Genomic DNA, 20,306 nt, shown 5'->3' on the forward strand with positions numbered 1-20,306 from the left:
TTGAAAGTAAAAGGTAGCACCATTAATAATCACATTGGACTGAGATATAAACCCAAAATATCTCTGGCAAATGGGATTTTATGGTTACCCTACCTAGGACTAACTGTGGAGAATCCATTGTCATACCCCATGTGAGAGAAAAGTTATCCTTAATCAAATGAGAAGTATGATTTCCCAAAGAATACTGAGGAAAGGTCCTGAAGGAGGCTTCTTGTTTTTCCCAGAATTTTCAACTCTGATGCCTGTTATGGCAATTTTGTCCAGACGACCTGAATTAGTTTCCTAGAGCTATCTTAATAAAGTGCCACAAACTGGGTGGCTTAAAATGACAGAAATTTATTGTCTCACATAGCTCTGGAGGTTAGAAGTCTAAACTCAAGCTGTTGGCAGGGCCATGCTCCATTCACAGCCTTTAGGGAAAGATCTTTTCTGCCTCCTCTAGCATCTGGTAACCCCAGGCATTCCTTGGCTTGTGGCAACATCACTCCAATCTTTGCCTCTGTCTTCACATGGCCAGTTTTCTGTGTGTCTCTCTCTTCTTATCAGGACACCTGTCCTGTTGAATTAGGGCCCATCCTAATGGCCTCATCTTAACATGATTACATCTGCAAAGACCCTATTTCCAAGTAGGGTCACATTCACTGGTAGTGGAGGTTAAGATTTCTACCTTTAAAAAACCTTTTTTTTTTTAAAGCACAGCTTAGATGGGTTAGCATTTCAAAAGGAACTTTAGGGAAATTAAAGTGGGAAAATAATAGCACTATTTCCAAAGAAATATTTTCAGTAAAAACAGCTAAGAGTTCTTTATATCAAGATAATCAGATTATCAGGGATAATGTCAGGGATGCTTGCCACACTCTTTTCCTCTTGAGCTTCTGTCTGTTTCATGGATGAGACCTGTGGGAACCATCTTGTTTTTCTAAGAGTAGATGCTCTTGTTCTTTGATATATCACCCTATTCACAGTCAAATCCCAACCTCCCCAAACTAATCCTTTTTTTCTCTTTCAAATAGTTTTTCCCAACTAAGGACATCCCACTGAGTTCTATGGGAGAAATCTGTCTAGGTTATCATTAATTGACACGTGTGAGTTCAAAGTGAATTATTTTATTTTTCCTAATCCAGGTGATAAGCATAGTTCCTTCTGGAGAAATCTGAGATAATATACTCTATTTTTTTCTCTTCTTTCTTCCCCATCCCCCAATAGAAAAGTCTACATTATAATACTATAGAACAGTATTTTGATACAACTGGGTGGGACTAATAGTTGTAGTTCAAAAAAGACAGATTATAAAAATTATATATATACATACACATACATAACCTTAAGATAAAACATATAAATGCATGTTAATATAATGAAATACAGAATTTTCATTGTCTGGAAGAAGTAACCTGATTTTTATAGTATGGTCCAATACATTAAAAAATAATAATGTTAACTCAGGTTGTTCAACATAAAAATTATTTCCTGTGTATCTTCATTTACTGTATTAATAATTTTTGGCTGTAATATTGATCCTATATATCTTATCCTCCTCCATCTTCCTCATCTTTAGATCCATTTGTTTCTGTCATGGAAAGTATAATTTTTGTATCATCCATAATTTCACTTTCTAATTTTTAGTCTCCATTAATCATTTGTTGTTTGTTATCTCCCTTAAGTATGTCACATATCAGGTGGACTACTCTAAAATTTCTCCCTGCTTGTGTTGAATAAATAGATATATTACTTTTTTTTTCAACATAAAAGCCACTTATCACTTGCTATAAAACTTTTAGTCCTGACCATTTTTTTGACATATGGACAGTCTTTTAATTACATGGACATGGATTTGTTGACTGGAGTTGCACTTCATCTTTATTGCATTTATCATACCCACAATGCATCTTTTATTATTTACAATTTGGATTAAAAAGTGGGTCTAGAATTAATAATATTGTGCCAACATCAATTCCCTGGTCTTGACAATAGACCGCAATTATGTGTGTTATTATCATTGGGGAGTTGGGTGCAGGGTACATGGAAATACTCTGCACTACTTTTGCAACGTCTTATGAATCAGCCATTTCAAATAGAACTTGAAGGCCCATGTGAAGACATTTGAATGAAGTATTCTTCTGAGTTTTTATGTTTCACACCACAACTTTTATAGTTGTCCTACATCTATGTCAACAACAGGTTTTAGAACCTCACCTTTATTTTACTACAGAGACGTATCTAAGCATTTAATGTAAATTCTGAGAAACAGCTCTCTTTTTCCACTTTCTAGTATAAGGTGAAAATTAAACGCTGTAATTGTAATCATAATCGCAATTGGGATAAATAGGTTTTTAAACAAGCAGAGCTCAGTATATAGCCAAGCGTGAGGCTGGAGTACTCAAATATTCTTGGTATGCTATGGCTTGCTGTAGGAATCCATCCACACTTTTTCTAGAGCTAATAGAAAGTATCAATTTATACCCACAAGCGGATTACAAGCAAGACAGTTAAGAACGCTTTTACTGTATAATAAGTGCATAATCATTCAATAGCAATTTCCTCTCACCCCTCACACAGACGAGGAAATTAAGGCCTCAAGAGTTATAGTGACTGCCTAAAGACATAGTGACTTGGAAGCAACTCTGACTTTTAGAACAGATTTTTCTAGTCTCTGAGGTCATGAATATTCCCACATGGATATCCTTTTGTGAAGGTCTTTACTGAATAGTCTGGCAGAAAGTGTGAGGCTATAACTGACTGAATTCGATTTGTAGGCTGGGTGACAACACTGATTTTAGCTTGAGGAAATTTGTAAATTTTTTATTTTTGGCTGAAAGGCATGGTCTTTCTTACTTGATCTTAAAACTATATTCAGGTTTGAAAGCTTAGGCACTCTAGAAAACCCTCCTCATCACACTGACAAAGAATTTTAAGCAGTCCAGAAGTCCGTTGGGGCCCCCACATCAATTATTCTGGTCTCCTTCCACTGAACATGGAACTCTCTAGCAGAGATGAATTGCTTCTTGGGAGGTTTTACTCCCATTTTGTTTTAGCAGGATTTCCACGGCTGCCTTCTCCAGGCTGTCAATTTTCTCTTTCTTTTTTTTTTTTTTTTAAAGATTTTATTTATTTATTTGAGAGAGAGAATGAGATAGAGAGCATGAGAGGGGGGAGGGTCAAAGGGAGAAGCAGACTCCCTGCTGAGCAGGGAGCCCGATGCGGGACTCGATCCAGGGACTCCAGGATCATGACCTGAGCCGAAGGCAGTCGCTTAACCAACTGAGCCACCCAGGCGCCTTCAATTTTCTCTTTCTGAGAGTTTCCAAGAAGAAGAGTGATGGAACCAGGTAAGGATGAAATCTTGGGGAAGTGCATGAAAAGTAATAGGAAACACTTGTATTTGAAAACAAAATTTTGTGTTCTCTTCAAAGGCATTTCGTAAAAACCAATAATATTTTACTAAAGAACCATGTATAGAATGTTTTACCAACAATAGCATATATTGGTCTTCCTGTTTATTTATACCATTGCCCTGACTTATTTGCACAAGGATAAAACATCATCCAAAAGTGAAAAATTCAGCCCATTATCTAGATGTTTGGAGCATCTGGATGGAGAACAGAATACTTTCCAAGGTTTTAACCATCCTCCTTGCATAACCTAGCATGCTACCTGGGGAACTGTAGTTTAGGCAAAATTCAAAGGCTGTCCACAACAGGACTTCTAAACCCTGGTGATTCTGAGATTTACTGGGAATTTCTAAGAGGAGACTGTGGTATAAAGACTCCTCAATTATACTTGGTCAGGGAACTTTTTGAAATCACCGAATATCTCTTAGGATTATTATTGCAGAGAGATTAGTTTATGAAATGCTGATTTTCAAACATCTTCAAGGGAAATGATTTTTTCCCCCTCTGACCTGATTCTCTAAGCCGATGCCTCAAACAGAGTTGGAGGGATAAATACCTTGAAAATGATTTTCTCTACTACTCTTCTAATATCATTCCCAGAAAGACTCATCATTTCCCACTAGCCCAAATGCAGTAACTGCTTTTAGGATCTACTTTTTGCATGAGGTCTGGTTGACTTCACTTAATTTAATGTGGTGATACATCAGTCTCATATTTCCTTTGAAAAAAATGATTTTGTCAATGATAATATTTTCATACTCAAGAGACTCACTCCCACGTTGTAACTTATTTTAAAGATGAGATTGTACACTTATTTGCCAGAATATGTGCAATAGATCTGAAAGACAAGATCAAAAGATAATAAAAGTGTGCCTTAGTAGAATTGTCTGGAATCTGAAAAAACAAAGCCTTATTATAATACTAACGTTGGAGAGTCATGATACCAATTCTGTCCACGAGGTGGTATTTCATAAAGTTATGCTGTGGCCCGGGGGTGGGGGTTGGCACTGGAGATGATGGTTTGACGGGTTCTGCCATCACAAAGCACAGTATGAAAAGATCATGCCACATTAGCTTTGCATTTGTCAGTTTCCACTGTTTTTAACAGTTACCTGTAACAATGGATGGTTGTTGACATTTTAAATCTCTCACAGTACAGGTGAGATGAGAATAGTGAAATGAGCAAAGTGTTGGGCATAGTTGACACTCAATAAAATGTTTAGTGCCCGAAAAAATTAATATGTTGTAAGGAACCAGTAGGACTCTTCTTGTAGTCAAGAGGGCCCTTTCTTAAATTGGGGAAGTACATTTTAGAAACTGCCAGTTCCACGAGGACAGCCTTGATGTGTACTGAGAAAGGTGGTTTTAATTAAAGCAATGATGCTTCATCATCTGAACTTTGTTTATGGCTTCATGCATCTGATTAATGGAGAGCGGGGGATGAATAAATCCTTAAATGTGAGACTTGGGTTGGAAGAATTAGAAGGAAAATTAATTTTAAAGTGTAACCAGGAGCATAAACATATTTGTGTCTTTCTGGAACCAAATATAAACTTGGTTTCTGCTTATGAAGAAAGCAAGCCTGTTGCTGCATAATGCCAACCTGTCTGCTTGTCTGCTGGCATGACACATGCACATCCAGATGCCTGGCTAGGGTGGGAACATCTCCAGCTGACTTGGTCCATACATATGATATGAAGACCACTAGAACCCAAAGGAGCACTCATCTAATATCACAGGATGTCTTGGTAAGGTTGCAGCAAATCTTGTCTGGTCGAATTCTCCAAAATGTTTAAAATGTCAAAACACACTGGGATTTATTTGAGTGCTTGCTCATTGTCCATGTTTAGACACTATCTGGGTCCCAGGAAAAATGCTTATACACAGAAGTTATATAAAGAGAACCAACCCTAGGGGTACCTGGGAGGCTCAGTCGTCCCTGGGAACTAGTCCTGCATTGGACGCCTTGCTCGGCAGGGAGTTTGCTTCTCCCTCTCCCTTTGCCCCTCCCCCCACTCATGCTCTCTTTCTCGCTCACTCTCAAATAAATAAAAACATCTTTAAAAAAAAAAGAGAGAACCAACCCCAGAAAAAGTGTGTGTGTGTGTGTGTGTGTGTGTGTGTAGGATAAATGAAGGATACAGCTCAAGAGGCAAGATCCTCTCTACTAGCAGAGACAAGGTCCAGGCTTTCTCCATGGGTCTAACTTGATGTCAGTCTCCCTAGTGGTAGAAGAATTTTTCTGAAGTGACATCTCTGAGGAGTTCTGCTCTGAACAGCAGAATTTTAGAAATGTAGAAAAGCTTTTAGAATTTTTTTTTAATTTTCCCCTTTTTATTTATTTTTTATTATTATGTTATGTTAGTCACCATACATTACATCATTAGTTTTTGATGTAGTGTTCCATGATTCATTGTTTGCACATAACACCCAGTGCTCCATATAGAATGTGCCCTCCTTAATACCCACCACCAGGCCAACTCATCCCCTGACCCCTCTCTCCTCTAGAACCCTCAGTTTGTTTTCAGAGTCCATAGTCTCTCATGGTTCGTCTCCCCCTCCGATTTCCCCCCCTTCATTCTTCCCCTCCTGCTATCTTCTTTTTTTTTTTTTTTTTAACATATAATGTATTATTTGTTTCAGAGGTACAGGTCTGTGATTCACCAGTCTTACACAATTCACAGTGAATTTTAGAGATTATAAAAGTGGTTGCCAGGCACTTGGGTGTGGGGGAACGAGGGAGAGGTTGGTAAAATGGTACAGACTTTCAGCTATAAGATAGCTAAGGTCTGAGGATGTTGACCATAGTTGATAACACTGTTTTGTATAATTGAAATTTGCTAAGAGAATAGAAATGAAATGTTCTCACCCTCACCCCATTAACTGGATGGGGGGAATCTTCTTATGGTGTATACATATGTCAAATCATCACAGTGTATACTTCAAATATCTTACAGTGTTACTTGTCAATTATACCTTAGGAGAGCTAAAAAAAAAAAAAAAAAGAATCAAGAAAAATTCCATTCATGAGTTTTCTTTCCAGCTGTGCTGTTAAGTCTCTAAGGGCCAGAGTGCTGTCTTAATCAGCTCTGTGTTTTCAGTGATGAGCATACTGTATGTGCACAACAAACATTTACTGCATGCACAGATGAGTGCATTGCTGGGGGCAGGTGGGAGAATGGTCAATCCAGGCCATATGATGGCAACTGTTTTCCCCACAGACCCTTTAGCACAGTGTTTCTCAAATCATGCGGTGGTTAGTGTGGTCCATGGGACACCTGCATCTGAGTCCTTTCGGGACTTTCTAAAAATGTGTATTTTGCCTGAAACAGAATCTCCAAAGCTGGGCCTCCAAACCGTGCGTTTCTTGCCTTAGCAAGTTCCCAGGCGATCCTCACACACGTTAAGATTGACAACCACTGTCCTAGTGTATGTGGCTTTATTTCCCATCTCTATGTAAAAATAACATTTTCTACACTTGCTGCCACCAAATGAGGCTAGAGAGTGAGCATACAGCTATAATATCCTTCAGCTGGGAGTCACAGCATATGAGATGTGTGATGAAATCCTATGGACAAAATTCTGGCTTCTATTTTAATACATAACATTAGCAAGTAGTTTAAAATGAGATAATTAAAAAAACAAGGTTTTAAAAAATTAATGTATTTAACATAACAAATAGAAGGTCTTATATACATGTAAGCATTTGTCCCTAATTTGCTTTTTTTTAAAAGAATTTATTTATTTATTTATTTGAGAGAGAGAGAGAGAGAGAGAGTGGGGGTAGGGGCAGAGGGAGCAAGAATCTGAAGCTGACTCTGTGCTGAGAGTGGAGCCCAATGTGGAGCTTGATCTCATGAAGGGGAGATCATGACCTGAATCAAAACCAAGAGTCAGATGTTTAACCAACTGAGTGACCCAGGCATCCCTGCTTTTTTTAAAAATCAAAGTAATACATATCTATGATTTAAAAACAGTGCAGAGGGCTACATTAAAAAAACCCTGTGTCTTCTGTCTCTACAAAATGTCACCTCCCAGAGAACATTCCTTTTAGCCATTTCTTCTTTTCAGTCTGATATTACTTCTATCTATTGGTTAGGATGTGTTTATCTCCAAGTTATAGAAAACCCAACCAAAGTGGCCTCAACGATTTAGATATTTATTATCTCACTTCAAAAGAAGATTGAACATAGGCTGTTCTGTCTCATTCAGCAGTTAGACAATCTAAAAATAACCCTATCTGCTTCTAGTTTCCAATTTTGTTGGGTTTGATTCATTGTCATTTCATCGTCTTGCTTGTTACCTTATGGTCCTCTCCCAGACATGCCTTGCTCTCTCTTAGTGTTGTCACACTTGCCTCAAAGGGCGCTCCCACCTTTCTTTCCAGCTACCACACCACCTCCCTGCCAGGTGACCCCATGTCCATCAAGGGCCTAAGAAGGTCTTTTGTCTTGAGGTAAGGCTTCCTCTCTTCTACGGAACCTTGTATTTGACAGCATTTGTCATGTTTTTAAAAACTGTTTATGTGTCCTTCCTGGAACTTGTGAGCACCTTGAGGGCAGGGGCTATTACTCTTTTAGTTCAGGACTTGCTACACTGTGTGCTTCATAAATGTTTATAGAATAAATTAATGGCTGCATTCAAATTTTCTTCCCAACCAATTACATCCCTGCTCAGATTCCAGATAGTTCACTCAGCTGAGAGGATATGTGTCAGCATGTTCTTAGCTCTGCCTCTGAGTTATCTGAAAATACCCCCAGTAGCAGCACATAGCTACCTTGCCATCTGCCTTCCTCAACTCCAGGTGACATCTCTCCATCACTGCTGTCATTCTACTGGGCTTAACCTTTATAGCAAAAACACAGGGTAACCCCCATCAATCTTGAACTCCTTTATTTAATGTACTCACACTGGTCACATTTGCTTATTAAAGTATAGAAAGAGTGATGAGGTTTTCATGGGTCTTAGAGTCATGGAAATGTTGAGCTTCATAGTCCCTTAGAAATTAACCAGAACAAACATTTCATCCAGGGATCAGGGGATTCTGAGTGACCCAAGAGAAGGGCAAGTGCTGCTCAAGGTTGTGCAGTGGGTCCGTGGTAGAATTAGAGTTAGTGCCTGGCTCTGCAGATGCACAATTTAGTGAGTGCTTTTTCTAGTTTGTCTAAGTGCACTCTCTTTCTCTCTCTCTCTCACACGCACACACGCACAAAGAGAGGTTTTCCAGTTATAGAATTTCTTTTAATGAAATAGAAAATTGAACAAAAGTTTAGCTACTTAGTGCTACCATGTTTGAATTTATAAAGCTCTTTGAAGCTTTCCATCTTTAGGGGCTCCAACAGAGATTTTTAGAGAATATTAGCAGTGTTTGTGGGGAAATTCTCATCATGAGGGACAGTTCCAGGCACTGCAGACCATTTGACATCCTTGGTTTCCTTCCACTAAAATGCTCCCTAGCTGTTGTGATAACCCCCAAAATGCCTACTCAACAATTTCAGATGCCCTGTATGGAGGCAGCGTTGCCCAGTTGAGAACTGCATTGTGATCTTAGAGGGAAGGAAGTAGAGTGGGGCTGGGTTATGCTGATTTGCCTGATGAGAAACCTTTTGCCCCATGAAAGGTCAGTTAACTGGCCTAAAGCCACAGACAGGGCTGTTAGCAGCACTGGAATCACTGGTCTTATGCTGTTTGCATCAGACAGTGGATTTGTTACCAACTTAGCCCACACCATGGTCCACTCAGGGGTGCTCATGCTTGACCAGGAATCATCAACAGGATGGAGAGATGGGAGCAGAAATCAAGGAGTGAGGCCCAGAGGATGGAGGGCATGTGAGGATGCAAAATCTTACAACCAAGGAAAACACCACCTATAGGAAACTTTCTTGTTACTAAGATTCCCCCAAGGTCTGAGAAAAATGGAACATGCCAAATTTGAGTTAGAAACACCTTTAAAAATGCAAATTGAGTGACCCTCATCAATACTAAATGATAGGAGGGTAGCAGTATGGCTTCTGTGATGCATTGCTCTGTTTGGTTTTCTTAACGATTGGTCTTCCTTGGATTGCTAGATTAGAAATGCCAGTCATTTCCTTAGGGGTGGAAACCTTCTCTGTGGGTAGAAGTGGGGAGCCTAACTATTTAAACAGGGAATTTGTGGGTGGCTGGCATGAGGCCTGGGAGGTGTTGGTGTGGCTCAAAGAACCTGGAAACTACAGAAAAAGTCTAGATTTTATCCAGGGACAACATGACAGGGTGTTTCAGTCCTTTTTGATGTACTTGAAAGGAACAGGGTGACATAGGTGGCCTCCTGCTACAGGGGAGTATGGCCTGGTGGAGCTGTCAGGATGGGGGCTGACACTGTCAGGGGGCTGGTGGGAGGACAATGTTTAGGAGACTCTGCCCTTTCCTTGATGCATCTTTGATGCATCCAATATCCCTGCAACTCTGTCTCCCTGTCTATCCCATTCCTTCCTAGGCAAACATTGAATTTGGTCAAGGTCCATCTATTAGGGTGTGTGCGTGTGCGTGTGTGTGTGTGTGTGTGTGTGTGTGTGAATAGTAAACTTAAAGGGTTTCTGTGAGTATTAAATCTAATAAAATAAAAACTGTGTGAAGTGTCTGTCTCTGTTGTCACATAACCTCTGGACCAGGGGGATAGATTGCCCAGGTTTGAACCCTCAGCTCTTCTTGGCCACTCCTTAGCTCTGATCCTGGGGACAGTTATTGAAACTTTCTGTGTTTCAGTTGCCTCACCTGTCAAATTGCAAGTAATCATAGTGAAGATTATTGAATTAATTTTTATGAAGCCTTAACATTGTTTATAAGGTCATAATGAAAATGAATTAATATTTATAATGTATGTAGTAAACATTATATTAGTATTTGTTAAATACAAACAGTAAGACAAATTAAAGAAACCATCACTCCATTGACTTTATTTCGTTGTCTCTCCTTGTTGCAGTTCTTTCAAATGAAAATTCCACGTTGGGTTCTCTTTGGATGCTAGCTGTGGCTAAATATTGGTGGGGTGATAAAGGGGAGGAAAAGAACAAAAAGAAAAAGCAAAAGATTGGCCAGCTGTGGCCTTCATCATACCATGTCTCGAGTTATCTGACATGTTAGAGATAAACTCATTACACAGTGGGCTTTTAGATACAGACTTTTAGGTCAAGATGGAAGAGCTGGATGGGACATACATGGCCAGGAATTCCAGAGGCCAGAGAGGGGACTGAGGGTGTTAGGTTAGGGGAAACCACCTGGCCATTTTCTGGAGGCGTTAGGGGACCATGGACCTACTTGTAAGGAATCCTTTACCCAAAGTGTAGGACCCAGTCCAGGAAAATCCAGTAAACACATTTCTGATGTTCTTTGCTTCACTATTGTTAGGCTTTCACATATAAAGAAGACACCCATCCTGTCTGAGTTCCAGAAAGAGGCCAGAAGCTAACTGGAAGTGAGCCAGATGAGTATGGCCTTCAAACTCCCTGCCAGGCTCTCTGTAATTGTTATTTTGCATAGAAAAGGAAGGGAAAGGGTATATATGGGGGTATCAGCTCTATGGAGATGCTTATAGAGAGGATGTGGTTGCATTCATACATTCCACAACATTGGGGAAGCTGAGGTGCAGAGATGTTAAGTATTTTGCCTAAGGTCTCACAGATGTGACATTCAACCCAACTCTATCCGACTCCAGAGTCACACGATTTGCTAGAGTACATTTTTTATAGTAGTTTGAGAATATCAGAAAAATTGGGAAGCTAGTACAGAGAGTTTGTATATGCCCCATGCTCAGTTTCCTCTGTTGTTATCACTTTACTCATTAGAGTGTGTTTTTCACAATTAATGAAGAAATATTGATAAATTATCATAAGGCCCGTATTTATTCAAATTTCCCTAGTTTTACCTAATATTTTTGTTTGTTTGTTTGTTTGTTCCGGGATCTCACCCAGAACACTATTGTGTCTCTTTAGGCTCTTCTCAGCTGTGACATTTTCTCAGAATTTTCTTGTTTTTGATGAGCTTAAAAGTTTTGAAGAGTACTGGTCATATATATTGTAGAATGTCCCTCAACTGGGATTTTTCTGATGTTTTTCTCATGATTAGATTGGGATTTTGGGTCTTTGGGAGGCAGACCACAGAGGTAAGATGGCATTCTTGTCACCTCATATCAAGGGTACATGTTATCAACACGATTTATTAATGTCAATGTTGACCTTGATCATGTGGAGGAAATAGGGTTTGTTAGGTTTCACTGTAGAGTTACTCTATTTTCTCCTTCCTTTCTGTACTATATTCTTTGAAAGGAAGTCACTACTTTTAAAGAAAAAAACTCCCATACTTCAAGAGTGGGAGTTACCTTCTACCTTCTTGTGAGCAAAGTATGTATATAAATTATTTGGAATGAGTCTGCATGGGAGATTTGTCTACTCTCTACATTTATTAATTTATTTAATCTTGTGTTTATATCCTATGGATGCATAGACATTTCTTTCATATTTTGGATTATAACTGAATACTGCTTTATTTATTTTATTGTTCTCCCTGCTGGCTCATGTGCTATTTTGACATATTTTCATCATTGTGGGCTTCTTTTTCCTTCCCTTTCCTTCCCTTCCCTTCCCTTTCCTTCCTTCCTTTCTCTTCTCTTCCCTTCTCTTTTCTTTTTTAAGTATTTACTTACTTTCTGGCACTACAAGATACTCATCTTCTATATTTTCTGACCCAGACCTAGAATCAACTATTTCTCCAGAAAGTCCAGATCCTTTTATTGGACACTGATCCTAGGAACCAAGATCTGGATGTTGGGTGTGCTCATTGCTACCAGGGTTGTGTGGCTTCTAGGTCAGCTCAGCTGACAAAGCAATGGCATATATGTGTGTATACTAACCTGTTTATAAACACATATCTATAAATATTTTGTAGGTAACCATCTATAGATGGTATGTAACCATCTATATTAATCTAAATATGAATTTGCACTAATGTCTCCTGCTAATCTATTACCATATGGATCATTCTAGCCTTCTCTCTCGGCTTATCTGTAACCTCCCACTCCAACAGGGAGGTACTGGGCTCCCACCACCCTTCATTCATTTCCTTATTGGTTCAATTCCAGCAGACAATGTATAGTGGATTCAGAATTGTTAATATTTTAAAATATATATATTTTAAATTCCAGTATAATTAACATACAGTGTGTATTAGTTTCAGGTGTACAAATAGAGTGAATTATCAATTCTTTACATTACTCAGTGCTCATCTTGTACCTCTGTGGGAACACATTTACCAGTGAGAGTACATTGCTTTGTGCAGTTCTTTTTGCCTTTAGTCTTACATACTCCATCGTTTCCAAAGGTACTTAGGTCAGCACCTTTCCCTCCATCTCCTTCAGTGAAATTTTTTCACCCATTTGTAATATAATTAGTTTTTTTTGGTCACATCTGCATTCTATCCACATATCTGTTGGTATCTTACATTATTATTCTTTTATTTGCATACATTAAAGTTAACTCTTTTGTTTTTTAAGATTTTAGTTATTTATTTGACAGAGAGAGAGATAGTGAGAGCAGGAACACAAGCAGGGGGAGTGGGAGAGGGAGAAGCAGGCTTCCCACCAAGCAGGGAGCCTGATGTGGGACTCGATCCCAGTACCCTGGGATCATGACCTGAGCCGAAGACAGATGTTTAATGACTGAGCCACCCAGTTGCCCCCATTAAAGTTAACTCTTTGCGCCTTAAAGTTCTATGAGTTTTGATGAATGCATTGTACAATATCATACAAAGTAGTCTGACCGTCCTAAAAAAATGCCCTGTGATTCACCTATTCAACCATATCCTCCCCACTGCCCCTAAACCCCTGGCAATGGCTGATGTGTTTATCACCTCTATAGTTTTGCTTTTTCTAGAATGTCATATAAATAGAATTATACAATATACAGCCTTTCAAACTGGCTTTTTTCACTTAGTATGCATTTAAGATTCATCCATGTACTTGTGTGGCTTCATAACTCATTCTTTCTGATTGCTGAATAGCATTCTTTTGTATGAATGTACCATAGTTTGTTTATCCATTCACCTACTCATGGACATCTTGGTTGCTTCCAGTTTTGGAAAATTATGAATAAAGCTGCTATAAACATTTGTATGCTGTTTTTTGTGTGGATCTAAGTTTTCAAATCAGTTGGGTAAATACCAAGTGGTGCAAATGTTGGATCGTATGGTAAGACTATGTTTAGCTTTGTAAGAAACTAAAAATCTATCTTCCAAATTGGCTATACCATTTTGCATTTCCACCAGCAATGGAAGAGAGATCCTGTTGCCCTACCTCCTTGCCAGTTTTTTTTCAACATTCCTCTGGCTATTTGGGGTCTTTTCTGGTTCCATACAAATTTTAGGATGATTTGTTCCATTTCTTTGAAAAAAGTGGATGGTATTTTGATGGGGATTGCATTGAATGTGTAGATTGCTCTAGATAGCATTGACATCTTCACAATATTTGTTCTTCCAATCCATGAGCATGAGCATGGAAACGTTTTTCCATTTCTTTGTGTCTTCCTCAATTTCTTTCATAAGTATTTTATAGTTTTCTGAGTACAGATCCTTTGTCTCTTTGGTTAGATTTATTCCTAGGTAACTTATGGTTTTGAGTGCAATTGTAAATGAGATCAACTCCTTAATTTCTCTTTCTTCTGTCTTGTTGTTGGTGTATAGGAATACCACTGATTTCTGTGCATTGATTTTATATCCTGCCACTTTACTGAATTCCTGTATGAGTTCTAGCAGTTTTGGGGTGGAGTCTTTTGGGTTTCCCACATAAAGTATCATATCATCTGCAAAGAGTGAGAGTTTGACTTCTTCTTTGCTGATTTGGATGCCTTTTATTTCTTTTTGTTGTCTGATTGCTGTGGCTAGGACTTCCAATACTATGTTGAATAGCAGTGGTGATAGTGGACATCCCTGCCGCGTTCCTGACCTTAGGGGGAAAGCTCTCAGTTTTTCCCCACTGAGAATGATATTTGCTGTAGGTATTTCATAGATGGCTTTTATGATATTGAGGTATGTACCCTCTATGCCTATACTCTGAAGAGTTTTGATCAAGAAAGGATGCTGTACTTTGTCAAAAGCTTTTTCTGCATCTATTGAGAGGATCATATGATTCTTGTTCTTTCTTTTGTTAAAGTATTGTATCACATTGATTGATTTGCGGATGTTGAACCAACCTTGCAGCCCAGGGATAAATCCCCCTTGGTTGTGGTGAATAATCCTTTTAATGTACTGTTGGATCCTATTGGCTAGTATTTTGGTGAGAATTTTTGCATCCATGTTCATCAGGGATATTGGTCTGTAATTCTCCTTTTTGATGGAGTCTTTGCCTGGTTTTGGGATCAAGGTAATGGTGGCCTCATAAAATGAGTTTGGAAGTTTTCCTTCCATTTCTATTTTTTGGAACAGTTTCAGAAGAATAGGTATTAATTCTTCTTGAAATGTTTGGTAGAATTCCCCTGGGAAGCCATCTGGCCCTGGGCTTTTGTTTTTTGGGAGATTTTTGATGACTGCTTCAATTTCCTTAGTGGTTATAGGTCTGTTCAGGTTTTCTATTTCTTCCTGGTTCAGTTTTGGTAGTTGATACATCTCTAGGAATGCATCCATTTCTTCCAGGTTATCTAATTTGCTGGCATAGAGTTGCTCCTAATATGTTCTTATAATTGTTTGTATTTCTTTGGTGTTGGTTGTGATCTCTCCTCTTTCATTCATGATTTTGTTGATTTGGGTCATTTCTCTTTTCTTTTTGATCAGTCTGGCCAGGGGTTTATCAATCTTGTTAATTCTTTCAAAGAACTGGCTCCTAGTTTCATTGATCTGTTCTACTGTTCTTTTAGTTTCTATTTCATTGATTTCTGCTCTGATCTTTATGATTTCTCTTCTCCTGCTGGGTTTAGGCTTGATTTGCTGTTCTTTCTCCAGCTCCTTTAGGTGTAGGGTTAGGTTGTGTACTTGAGACCTTTCTTGTTTCTTGAGAAAGGCTTGTATTGCTATATACTTTCCTCTTAGGACTGCCTTTGCTGCATCCCAAAGATTTTCAATAGTTGTGTTTTCATTTTCATTGGTTTCCATGTATTTTTTTAATTCTTCTTTAATTTCCTGGTTGACCCATTCATTCTTTAGTAGGATGCTCTTTAGCCTCCATGTATTTGAGTTCTTTCCGACTTTCCTCTTGTGATTGAGTTCTAGTTTCAAAGCATTGTGGTCTGAAAATAGGCAGGGAATGATCTCAATCTTTTGGTACCGGTTGAGACCTGATTTATGACCTAGGATGTGATCTATTCTGGAGAATGTTCCATGGGCACTAGAGAAGAATGTGTATTCTGTTGCTTTGGGATGGAATGTTCTGAATATGTCTATGAAGTCCATTTGGTCCAGTGTGTCATTTAAAGTCTTTATTTCCTTGTTGATCTTTTGCTTAGATGATCTGTCCATTTCAGTGAGGGGGGGTGTTAAAGTCCCCCACTATTATTGTATTGTTGTCGATGTGTTTCTTTGCTTTTGTTATTAATTGCCTTATATAATTGGCTGCTCCCATGTTAGGGGCATAGATATTTACAATTGTTAGATCTTCTTGTTGGATAGACCCTTTAAGTAGGATATAATGTCCTTCCTCATCTCTTATTACAGTCTTTGGTTTAAAATCTAATTTGTCTGATATAATGATTGCCACCCCAGCTTTCTTTTGGTGTCCATTAGCATAGTAAATGGTTTTCCACCCCCTCACTTTCAATCTGGGGGTGTTTTTGGTTCTAAAATGAGTCTCTTGCAGACAGCATATCAATGGGTCTTGTTTTTTAATCCAGTCTGATAGCCTGTGTCTTTTGATTGGGGCATTTAGCCCATTTACATTCAGGGTAGCTATTGAAAGATAGGAATTTAGTGCCATTGTATTGCCTGTAAGGTGACTGTTACCGTATATTGTCTGTATTCCTTTCTGGTCTATGTTGCTTTTAGGGTCTCTCTTTGCTTAGAGGACCCCTTTCAAGATTTCCTATTGGGCTGGTTTTGTGTTTGCAAATTCCTTTAGTTTCTGTTTGTCCTGGAAGTTTTTTATCTCTCCTTCAATTTTCAATGACAGCCTAGCTGGATATAGTATTCTTGGCTGCATATTTTTCTCATTTAGTGCTCTGAATAGATCCTGCCAGTCCTTTCTGGCCTGCCAGGTCTCTGTGGATAGGTCTGTTGCCAATCTAATGTTTCTACCATTGTAGGTTACATATCTCTTCTCCCGAGCTGCTTTCAGGATTTTCTCTTTGTTTATGAGACTCATAAGTTTTACTATTAGATGTTGGGGTTTTGACCTATTTGTATTGATTTTGAGAGGGGTTCTCTGTGCTTCCTGGATTTTGATGCCTGTTTCCTTCCCCAAATTAGGGAGGGTCTCTGCTATAATTTGCTCCATTATACCTTCTGCCCCTCTCTCTCTTTCTTCTTCTTCTGGGATCCCAATTATTCTAATCTTGTTTCATCTTATGGTATCGCTTATTTCTCGAATTCTGCCCTTGTGATCCAGTAGTTGTTTATCTCTCTTTTTCTCAGCTTCTTTATTTTCCATCATTTGGTCTTCTATATTACTGATTCTCTCTTCTGCCTCATTTATCCTAGCAGTTAGCACCCCCATTTTTGATTGTACCTCATTAACAGCCTTTTTGATTTCAACTTGGTTAGATTTTAGTTCTTTTACTTCTCCAGAAAGGGTTTCTCTAATAACTTCCATATTTTTTTCAAGCCCAGCTAGTATCTTTAAAGTGATGATTCTGAACTCTAGATCTGACATCGTACTAATGTCTGTATTGAGTAGGTCCCTGGCAGTCGGTACTACCTCTTGTTCTTTTTGTTGAGGTGATTTTTTCCATCTTGTCATTTTGTGCAGAGGAGAATAGATTAATGAGAGAACAAAATGCTAGCAGAGTAACAATGTCCCCAGAAAATATACTCTAAACAAATCAGAAAAGACCTGAGGCAGTGGAAAAAGAAACGGAAAGAGAGAAAAAAGAAAAAGAAAAAAAGAAAAAGATAAAGATAAAGATAAAAACAAACAAAACAAAACAACAACAACAACAACAAAAAACCAGAATGTGATCAAATATGATCAGGCTGGTATATAGATCAGTGCCACACACTAGATTTGAGGTGTATTTTGGTCTGTTAAAAGAAAGTGCCTCCCAAAATTTTAAAGAAAGAAAAACTTATATATGTACAAAAATAAGGGTTGATATGATGAAGGGATGGAATATGACTGTAAAGATGGAAATTATAAAAAATTTTATAAAAGGAATTGATAAGAAGTTGTTTGAAAAAAGAAAGAAGAGGATTTAAAAAAAGAAAAAAGAAAAAAAAAGGGAGAGAATGTGATCAGGCAGGGGAGTAGAAAAAACCATATACTAGAGATTTAGGGTATATTTTAATCTGTTAGAAGAAACTATCTCAAAATTTTAAAGAGAGAACAACTTATATATATATGCCAAAAATACAGGTAACTACTATGAAGGGATAGAATATGACTCTAAAAATGAAAAATAAAAATGTTTTTTAAAAAAGGGGATTGATAAGATGTTGGTTGAAAAAGGGAAAAAGAAAAATTCAAAAAGAAAAAAAAAGACAAAAAGACAGTTAAAAAAAATTAACTTTGAAAGACTAAAGAATCATGGTAAAAAAGCCATGAATTCTATGTGCAGTAGTCCCCTAGCGCTGGCGTTCTGCCGTTCTCATTGATCGGTAAACTTGGTCTTGGCTGGCTGTTCTCGCTGATCTTCTGGGGAGGGGCCTGTTGCCGTGGTTTCCAAATGTCTCTGCCGGAGGCGGAATTGCCCCGCCCTTGCCCCCTCCTGGCTAAGTAATCTGCCCTGGTTTGCTCTCCCGGGCTTTTGTTCCCTGCGAGCTTTCCGTACAGCTTTGGAGGCGGAGAGTGAAAATGGCGGCCTCCCAGTCTCCGCCCCGGAGGAGCCGAGAACTCGGGGCCCCGCTTCTCAGTGAGCCCCCAGAGAAAAGCCATCAGTCACTCCCGTCTCCCCGGTCTCCGGCCGCACTCCGTGCTCACCTGGCCTATGACCATGCGTTTCTATCTCTGGCACCCGACCCCAGGTGGAGTCTCCAAACCCAGCAGATCCCTGCGGTGCACTCCCGCGCGGCTCCTCTCGGGGGAGGAAGGTGAGTCTCCCTGGATCTGCCGCTTGTTGGGTCCCTGCTGGAGGAGCAGGGGCCCGACTGTGCCGCGGATCACGGTTTGTGTCAACCCCGAGCTGAGAGCCCGCGCCTGGGCTCCGCCTCTGCAGCCGGCTTCCCGGCTCCGTTACCTGGGAGCTCTGCCTCACTCAGGCACCCCCGGTCTTTCTGTGACCCCGAGGGTCCTGAGACCACACTGTCCCGGAGGGTTCCACCCCCCGCTTAGCCACCAGAGTGACGTCCCTCAGCAGAGCAGACTTTTAAAAGTTCCGATTTTTTGCAGGGAGTCTGCTTCTCCCTCTGACCCTCCTCCCTCTCATGCTCTCTGTCTCTCATTCTCTCTGTCTCAAATAAATAAATAAAATCTTAAAAAAAAAAAAAAAGTTCCGATTTTGTGCTCCGTGGTTCTATCACTTGCCAGAAGTGGCTGACAGAAGCCCCCTCCCCCGCCATCTATCCTCCCGAATATCGCCTCGGATTCACTTCTCCGCACGTCCTACCTTCCAGAAAGTGGTCACTTTTCCGATGAGAGAGTTGTTGCTATTCTTTCCTTCGATCTCCTGTTGAGTTTGTAGGTGTTCAGAATGGTTTGATCCCTATCCAGCTGAATTCCTGAGAGGAGACGAAATCCAGGTCTCCTACTTCTCTGCCATCTTGCTCCGCCTCCCCCTTTTTAAAATTTAAATTCAATTAGCCAACCTATAGTACACCATTAGTTTCAGATGCATTGTTAATAATTCATCAGTTTCATATAACACCCAGTGCTCATCACATCATGTGCCCTCCTTAATGGCCATCACCCAATTACCCCATCCCCCCACTCACCTCCCCTCCAGCAACCCTCAGTTTGTTTCCTATAGTTAAGAGTCTCTCATGGTTTGTCTCTCTCTCTGATGACTTCCCTTTCTGTTTTCCCCTCCCTTCCGCTACAGTGCTGTTTCACATGTGAGTGAAATCATATGATAATTGTCTTTCTGATTAACTTATTTCACTCAGCATCATACCCTCTAGTTCCATCCACTTTGATGCAAATGTTAAGCATTCATCCCTTCTGATGGCTGAGTAATATTCCATTGTATACATATACCACATCTTCTTTATCCATTCATCTGTCAGTGGACATCTGGGCTCTTTCCACAGTTTGGCTATTGTGGACATTGCTGCTATAAACATTGGGGTGCAGGTGCCCCTTTGGATCACTACATTTGGATCTTTGGAGTAAATACCTAGTAGTACAATTGCTGGGTCATAGGGTAGTTCTATTTTCAACTTCTTGAAGAACCTCCATACCATTTTCCAGAGTGGCTGCACTAGTTTGCATTCCCACCAACAGTGTAAGAGGGTTCTCCTTTCTCTGCATCCTCGGCAACATTTGTTGTTTTCTGTCTTGTTAATTTTAGCCATTCTGACTGGTGTGAGGTGGTATCTCATTGTGGTTTTGATTTCTATTTCCCTGATGCCGAGTGATGTTGAGCATTTTTTCATGTGTCTATTGGCTATTTGTTTGTTTTCTTTGGAGAAATATCTGTTCATGTCTTCTGCCATTTCTTGAGTAGATTATTTGTTCTTTGAGTGTTCAGTTTCATAAGTTTCAGCCATCCTGGTCTCTCTGCTGCTACTCCGTACACACCAAACACATCCCCATCTCAAGGAGTTGGCACTCCCTTTCCCCTGCCTGGAAAGCTCTTCCGCCAAGAGTCACAT

The sequence above is a fragment of the Mirounga leonina genome, unplaced genomic scaffold (genome assembly GCF_011800145.1).
Source record: "Mirounga leonina isolate KUSES-001 unplaced genomic scaffold, KU_Mleo_1.0 Mir_151, whole genome shotgun sequence".
Taxonomy (NCBI): domain Eukaryota; kingdom Metazoa; phylum Chordata; class Mammalia; order Carnivora; family Phocidae; genus Mirounga; species Mirounga leonina.